This window comes from Daphnia pulicaria, chromosome 1 (assembly GCF_021234035.1).
Source record: "Daphnia pulicaria isolate SC F1-1A chromosome 1, SC_F0-13Bv2, whole genome shotgun sequence".
NCBI classification, from domain to species: domain Eukaryota; kingdom Metazoa; phylum Arthropoda; class Branchiopoda; order Diplostraca; family Daphniidae; genus Daphnia; species Daphnia pulicaria.
This window is the reverse complement of record NC_060913.1, coordinates 3,535,313-3,544,468: the sequence shown is the minus strand read 5'-3', so window position 1 is coordinate 3,544,468 and position 9,156 is coordinate 3,535,313.

Here is a 9,156-nt window from a genome sequence, read left to right as displayed (position 1 = left end):
TTATATCCAAGTTTGGATATGTTTATGCATGCGCTTGATTCGTCTCTTTTTGGGTGTTGTTTTGTTTCCTCAACAACCCAGTTTCAAATATTTTTTTAGCCAAAAAAAAACAAAAAACAAAACAAAAAACAAACACACAACTATTAAATATTCCATATTCAATTCTCCAGTTTTTGTTTTATTTTTAAATAGAAAGTCTTGCGCCAGCATCAGCGCCAAATTCCTTGGGTCCGTTCTTTTCCATGTGTATGCTACATGAGGAAATAAAGCGTCGAATTATTCAAAACTCCTTCTGTATCTTTTCTTATATATACACGTCATCTTCGTGCGATACAAGATTATTAGGCCTGTATATAACAGATAATAGAGACACTATGTTTCGCATGCTTTATAACTGGTCTCGGGTTGTCTAGGCATCACAATAATCCTCGTTTCCACACTGGGCAAGGAGGCAAAGGCCTAATAGGTTGGAAAAAAAGAAATATGCATTCTCTAGTTTTCTTTTGTTCGGGGGGGTTTATTGTAAGTAGAATATACTGAAGCTGTTGGACACCCGCAGACCATCAGACGCTACCGACAACAGAAGTCCCGTAATTCGAGGAGTTGAGAGAACTTCAGATGCCTTTTCTTATATTCCTCTCTCTCTCTCTCTCTCTCTCGGTTGCTTCTTTCTTTCTTATTCCTTCTTCTTTTTAAATCGCAGCTTCGTGTCACTGTGGGAGTTCGACTCGACTCGCCGCCACAGGAGTCTCGGGCGTCTTTACATCTAGGCATCAGCAGCAGTCAGCTTCCTTTTTTCTTTCCCCTCTTCCCCCCAGTGCTGCTGCTGCTGCTGCTTCTTCTATATGTACATAAACTTCAATTTCACCTTTATTTTAGATTTTTTTTTTTTCCCCAAAAGAAATCCTTGTCGATTAAGAGCTGAAGTATCGGGAAATTTATACGGTGTTGAGTTTCCCTTAACTTATATTCAACTCCTTTTTGTTCCAGTCAAAGTCCAAATAGACTTTCTTTTTCTAAAACGAATTCTGTTTTTTTTTTGTGGTAATATTCTCAAGCCAACAACACCAAGAACATCTACAACTGAGAAGATATGGGTGTTGTCAAAGTTGTAAATATGAGTTGCTCACTCTCTCTCGATTCCGACAAGAAAAGAAGAAAAATAAAACAAAAAACCCCAAAAAACTCAAAATAGTGTTGGTGATTCTTTATGACGGCGGCGGTCGGTATATATATTACTATTCCACAGATGTGTGTTTCCCGATTCCTAGCCGGCGAGTTCACATGCGCGGGTGATTTAGTTTTTCTTTTCTTTCTTTTTTTTATCTTTTTGCGGTTATAGCGTTAGCTATACAGTGTATTACTCCCGTGATTTTCCCTTTACTTTTTTATTCTCAGGAAATGTCTCGACTTTGTCGACCATCGACCAATGTGAATAACGTGTATGCTGTATATGTACGCAGCGTATATATACGCGCCGTATTTACTTTCGAAGAGCACCCGTGGCTATTTATTCATGTTCAAATAGCTTGTATGTCTAAGTACAGCGCGCACACGCCCGCCCATAGCCAAAGTGAGAATTGGAAGGACTAACGCAATTGTCCGTCCTCGCTCTGACTTGTCGTCGGATAGGAAGTTATTACCCCTGTCCCCCAAAATCTATCCAGAACAGATAATCTCGTTGAGCCTTTTAGTCCACTTGCTGTAGGGACGACCACCCCCCCCCCCCCCCCCTCTATAGCTCGTGTATGGTAATTCTCTTATAAAACTCAACGTCGTAATAATATTTGCATGGAGGAGTGCGCGTAGAAGAGGAAACAGTTGTGATGGTTGGCAATCGCAATCAGACGAATAATCTACCAATCCACTTCGAGTCTGGACATTTTCGCGAGATTGTCATGCAGCTCTCTTTATTATTTCCCCATCAGGACACTCTCCAAAACTTCGTTACACCTACGATTTGAATTTTCTCGCAGTCTCCGATTCATCCATCTGCCAAGGAAAAGAGGCAAAATTAACAGAAAAACAAAAACAACTCCCATCAGTTCATCGATTGAATTAGGACAAAATGCTAAATCTAAAGTAAATCTCGAAAATACACATTGAAAAACAGGGAAAAGAGAATCACGTACAGTTTAGATTCCTTAGTTTGTTATTTCGTTTTTCTTACATTTCGCAGGTCAAGAATTCAAGTGACCTTCTCGTCGGAAGTATATATAAACAGTCTGACTTCATCCGACAGACGTCATATCTTCCACCTAGTGAACTTTGTTCGATGTTCATGACCTCATGAGCGGGCTGCGAGCTGCGCGGGCTTGCTGGGTCTTATTCTTCTGATCTGACTTGATAGTTTTCCGTTTTTCCAGCACTGGGGGTTTCCGTTTCAAAGATTTATATAACTGTTATTTTCGGCACTTTACAAGTAAAAGGAAGAGGGAGTGAGAAAGACAATGAGTCCGTGACGGTCGGCCTCGGTCGGCCTTTTCCCCTAAAGAAGGGAAACCTGTCCGTAGTAGTTTGTAAGTCAGAAAAATAAGAAAAAGAAAAAAGAAAAAACTGGCGATAGTTCAGTTCCTGAAAGATATATTGGTCGGAGGTGATTGCGGGTCAGAGGTTAGAAAAAAGGAGTCGCTTCCCATCTGCTGACCATCAACAGATGCTTACCGAATTGTAGGCTACAGGAGATCTATCGACATGGCCCACTATTTTTCAATACGACCCAATACGCCAACTCTCATTTCCGATTGGTTTTTCACCAATAGTCTTATCGGTAGATTTTAAGTATTAAAAATTATAATGCATGAATTTAACGCATTATACTATTGAATCTTGAAAAAGAAATAAAATTCTCGCACTTTTTTATTTTTCTTTCGGAAACGTTGTCTTTTCTTGTAACGACGCAACTAGACGAGAGGGTTAACTTTGGCTCCGTTTTCAACTCCAAAAATGACATAGGTGACGGTTGTCGTTATTGAAAGGAACATAACTAGGTGGTTAACATCGAGAAACCTAACTCGAGGCCAGGATAAGGATGGTGGTGGTGGAACGTAGCCGTGTATCGGAGGGAAAACACAACGTTGTAGAACATAAAAAGTGAGCCAAGGGTCCATTAATCACGGGCAGCGATGGTCTTTGAGAGTCCATAGCGACCAGGGGATAGTCGGCACTCAGTGGGAAACATTTCTTGACCACCTTATACCCCGACTGGGGGGGAGAAGGAAAACACAAAAAAACAAAAAAAGGAAAAAGAGAGAGAAACAAAAAAGTTGATTTTTATACCTTTTCCCATTTTGACCCTTCTTTACGTTCACCCGACATCACCCTGCGATGGCAACTTGAAACACAAGAAAAAGGAAAATAACCTGGACTAGTGGCACGATTGCCCACAGTACTTAAATAATGAAACCTCAATGTTGGTCAGAAGTCTCAACATTCAATAATAAGATAAATGTATATCATACTTGGCTGCGTTGTAGAGTTCAGAAATTTCAAAAACAACTGGGAAGCGCTTTAATATGTGAGACACGTAAGCGATCCATCAGCGAGCTCGGAATCCCGCAGTATTAAAAAAAAGGATTGTCCCTGGGTATACAATATAAAGAGCCTTTCCGTCCTTCGCCTTTTGGATCTCACATATACTTTTATATAATATATATTTCAGCATTGTGCGCTGCTTAAGTCTGGAAAAGAAAAAATATATATATATAATATCAACTCGGTTGCATCATCACGATTCCGTAGAAGATCGTTGGCGAAGCTAATCACCCTCTCCTCTGCTGGCAATCGAAACGAATTCGTCTCTCTCTCTCTCTCTCTCTCTCTCGTCCCTACAGAGCCGGGCAATGGCTGATGCTGGCTGCTCTGCAAGAGCGGAAGAGAGCGGATGAGAGAGGATTGCAGTCATAACATGGGAGGAGAGCAGAGAGAGAGAGATTGTGGGTGAGCTTATTACGAATCGCCGGGTTGGAAAATCGTTATCGGTCTCTACAAATCGCTCAGGGTGCCACCCTTCTTCCCGCTTTTGCTAGATATATACGTACAACAGCACACGTATCACGCAGCGCAGCGCACACACACACACACACACACACACACACAGACACACATCAACTTTTTCGACTTGACTGCTGTTTCACGAGACACTATCTACACGCCCGATCTCTCCCTTTGATTTACTAGATCTTCGCAGTATATATTCCAGGCAACTTTTTTCTTTATTTCAAACAAGCTCTCGTCCTTCACTTCTTATTGGCTCCGCGTACAAGGAAGAAGATGTTAACTTGGCTCTACGGTGATATACATTTCGGTAACCCTACAATAAATCGCAAAGACTTTTTGTGGCGTTTTACAACTTGGTCGGTTAAAATTGAGACTTTCTTGACTTTCATTGTATACGCGTTCGTACATTCTCACCGTGGCCGCTGATAAAGTGATAAGCTGTGCAATTATCGCTGGCGATAAAATATATAGCGACTCTGCGACTGCCAGTTATTACTGCGTTCTATTACTGCACAGCGCATATTACATAAGAATATATACTCATGGAAAAATCATGAATAAGGTCAAACTTAAATCCTCCCTCCCCCCTGCCTCCCCTGCTGCTGCTGCGAGCTGCTATGCTGCCTCTTTTCCCAATCGATATCAAACGGAAGAAAAACTTGCCCAAATCGTGTTTTGCGGTTGCCTTGCTCCGTAGATTGAGTTTTGGAACCCTATTACATACGTGATTTTTCCGCTTCCACATCCCATCTTACGGAGATGGCATCGGCAGCCCACAATCTATCAACAATTTCCAACTAGAATAATGCACTTTTATCAACTTTACTCAACGCATTCTGCCCATAAGAAATCATCGACATTTCCTATACCGATTCAGCATTTTTAAAAAATAATATTTAAGTCCGGAGTTAAATGTTTCTGTAAAACACGACCTTTTTAAATCACACTATAATGTTATTGTTTACTTAACATAGCGTGCAATCAATAAACGACAAGGTGCAGGCTAAAAATAAATACATTGCCAAAACATCCATTTTCGAGCCAAATTATTTAAAATATAATTATTTAAAGCTCCAAAAATTGCTGTCGTTTTCTAGTGGAGACGAAATAAAAAAGTTCCGTACAAAAAAAAGTAAATGTTTATACTGTTATAGTTATTGTGATATGCTGATGAGGGAAGCTGGTCCGTCTATAACAACGAGCTCATGGAACAAACACCAAATGCACATGTGGACCAGGAGTCCAGGACCGGCATTGAACAATCGCCTGGTGATTTCCCGATCTAAAATTCGTAACAGTTGGTGGCATTTGATACGAGAGCACTTGTTCACTGCACTCCGGGGACTATTCCTCTTGTTCATGTTGATTGATCTTTTTCATGTCTCCACATCTTCTGTATCACTGCGCCCTGCTGAATCGCTGCTATAGGGAGGCGGGATATGGGACGTGGGGGTTGGTGGTGGTTGAGGGGAGCGGTGGTAAGTATTTCTTGGTTTCCCCCCCGAAACACGACGATTTGTTTGTTACACCATGTATATATATGTATAAATATATATATGAGTGGGTTGGTAGTCGTAAAAAAGTAACAACGGATCAAGGGTTCCAAGGGAAATACACACAGGGCCAGAAAAAGGTCATCGCTTGGCTTTTCTTTCGAAAATTTGATCAAACTTTTTATTCTTGCCGAGATTTCCCCCTACCCTACCGCCTACCATCAAAACAGGGAGCAAGAGCAGCAGTTTTATTATTATAGTCTTCATATATTCAAATTTGAGGGCACAAGGAAATTAAATCCGTTTAACATTTCGTGGGATAGTTTTTTTTAGAATATATACTCTACTTTTAACTCGAGCCATATTCACGAGTGACGTGAAAAATATTGCGCATTAATTCAAACATTCTGAAAAATGTAATGGCATCACTAATAGAAGGCAGGTTCATTGAAAATCGTTAAATAATAAAAGTTACAATAAGGTGTTTTACGATCCCCAAAACAAGTACTACTTGATGTACTTGTCCTTCCCAGTCCCCACCTCAAATTGGTCAGCAACTCCTTAGTCCGTATCCGACTTGGTCGCAAGTGCAGTTAGATGAATAACAGACAAGTCAACTATTGCACACGTTATAACATATATAAATACTACGCTGAGGAACAGTTGTTTCAGCCATCAAACCATAATGTTATTGGTCGATTTATTGCCTTTAAGATGAGGTTTAGTTCATCAGCGCCACGTAAATGCCAATTTCCCTCAACAACAACCTGGCACTAGCGACTACAGAGCGAGGGGTAGCACCGACATACTCTAGATCGTTAATGGCTATTTCCTATTCGGCCTCCACAGCACATCAGTAATATAAAAAAAAGGGGAGGTAGAACATATAGAACGGTAACGTCGTTACGCCACCCCTCGCTTTGACGCAACGAGTTTCTTATAGACAATCTTATTTCGCCCTCTTCCGCAGTTCCGCGTGAACCACTCGTGAACTACCGACTTATGGCCACCTAAATAAGTTGTCGCACAATCCTCCCCCCTTAAAAAAAAACAAATCGGAAAACATCAGAGTCATCGGTAGACCATAATTCCGAGGTTAAAAAAAAGTACGACAAACGTGGCAATCTGAATCGTTATGTAAATTTGATCAATCAAGAAAGTTTAGACGGGTAGGTGGGAAATGGGACTTTTTTATTTTGGGGGAGATTTCAAAGTCTTGGTTAAAGACTAAAGAGAACAAAGTGATAATAAAAGAATGGCGTAAGATTATTGGCGAAGGCAGGTACCCAAAAAGAAATCAAGTTGAAAAAAAAATAAAAAATAGAAGAAGAATATAAGAGAAGGATAAAACAAAAAACGAAAAAAGAATAAGAAAAAAAGAAGGAAAGTGCTGAGGCTTTGGGATGTGATGGGGCTGAGGGTCTGAAACTCTGAGGAGGAGTAAATGAGTTGGTGCGAAGCGTCTCATTATGGGAGGCCATCACCGTCAGCTTTGGTCGGGACAATAAGGACACAATTTATGTTCTTTTTTACACCCTCCGACAAAAAAAAAAACCGGTTTCAGGGTTCTCTCCAAACTTTGCTGCTTCATAAAACATTTTTCATTCTTTTTTATTTTTAGAACGTAGAGCTAGAAGAGGAGAAGAAGAAGAAGGTATATAATACAGCCCAGACGGCAAAGTGTTCTTTTGCCCTTTTTTCTTATTCTTTTCTTTTTTCTTTTTCCTTCTTCTTCATTTTCATTTTGAACGCTGTAGGTTACAACTTACAACGCGTTCTGTCCAATTCGTTTAGTTTTCGGGCCGCTTATTTTTTGTTTTTCTTTTTTCTTTTTTCTTTCTTTTCTTTTCGACTCTCTTCTCGCCTTTTATTTTATTTTATTCGCCTTCCGAGCCCTTTTCTTTTAAGGTTTGTAATATTCTTGTTAAATACTCCTCCCTATAAGTTGATATCTCTCTAGTTGATTTAACAACGCGACTCAACTTTAGTTGCACCCCATTTTTTCGTATAAATCACGTGCCCAGTGCACCAGCGCCGGCCAACGTCCCTATACACTTCGCAATGACTGCACAGCCCCTCTCACCCTTTGCACTCATCAATTCCGCTTGGAAAATCCAATAGGGCCTTACCTTATACCATTGGCTATTCGTTAAACCCGGCATAAGCAAATGATGTGAAACGGAAGGCTGGCAGCCAACACTTTTGGACGAAGAAAATGGGAATAAAAAATAAAATAAAGGTTTTTCACAAGAATATAAACTCAATATCGCCGGCCAGCTATGCGCAGCTACGTGCTTTTTTTTGCCTCTTGAATTCTTGGTGGTTCGAAAATTAAGGCCCTATATAAAAGCTATATAGCAGTCAGGCGAATACTTAAGCCCATGTGTTGGATAATTTGGTTTGGTCATCGTCAGTTCAGTTCAACACTCTCTATCGTTGTATACTTAAAATGTTCCGAGACAAAAAAGATCCCATATCTCATTCCTCGTTTTATGTAATAGACGGAACACCCTGACAGATGAGTTATGTTACAACTTACCGTTCTACTTGACTGAATTCACGCACAAAGCTAATTCCGTTCAAAGAACAATAAGTACCAACGAAAATAACCTCTTCTACTTGTGCTATACCGTTTTGACAACACAGGCTAGATCTTTTTATAGTAGCGGTTCCTAAAGTATATTACACGATATTACATGTATTCGAATTAAATCTAATCGTACTCTGATACATTCTGAACTCGAATTGCGTTTTTTTCTTGCATTTCGGAATTCTTAACATTTCAGACAGAATGAATGTCGGGAAAAATATTTCTATAATTATAATTATTTGTTTATTTAACAAAATACTCGACAGACACGATACGACTGAATATTTTTTTTCTATTGCCAAATATTCAAAACACGGAGCGGACCTGCGGACGCAATTAAAAAACTAAATAACAAGATCGTGAAAGGTTATTTTCCGAGCGCCACAGCCAAACTTGGCAGTTACGCAAACTCGTCCAAATAGCTCCAACTGATGAAAGAAAAAAGAAAAAAGAAAAAAAGGCCCGATCTTTTTAATAGTTTTGGATAGTTTTTTGGAAGGTTGAAAACTGATGTTTATAGTTTTTGTCTGTCAAAATTGTCAGAACTGTAGAGCGGATCCACTCTATTTCCTGTTATCTTTGGGTAAATAAATGACTCTTAGAGTCTTAGAGTCTATGAGCAATATCCCATTGGACAGTATGGCAGTTCGGCTGCTGCTGCTGCAGATTGATAGAATGTGGTTGATGTGGTTTTCAACTATATAGTCGACCCTCAAGTCTCGACTGAAAGTTGATCGAAATGAATCACACACACAAAGAGATGTAGGCAAAGTTGACTGCCGGAGGAGAGCCAGTCTAGTGTGCGGGGGCCCAGGTTTTTGTATCCACGGTGATGTCGAGTATTAAGCGAAGAAAAGAAGCGAACGTACTTGCTTGGGTACGTTTGTTGGGTCTCTTCTATATACTCCCACCGGCCGACGATGGATCTTGTCGTAATACTTCGGAGGAGGGCTGGATGATGGAGTTTTGGTGGTGACAGATCATGTCACGTCAATGGCTAGTCCTCCTCCCCGGGGGTTACCTACCTCATTTCCCCAACTAAATCGAATCGGACGTGGCTAAGATTGCATGAGA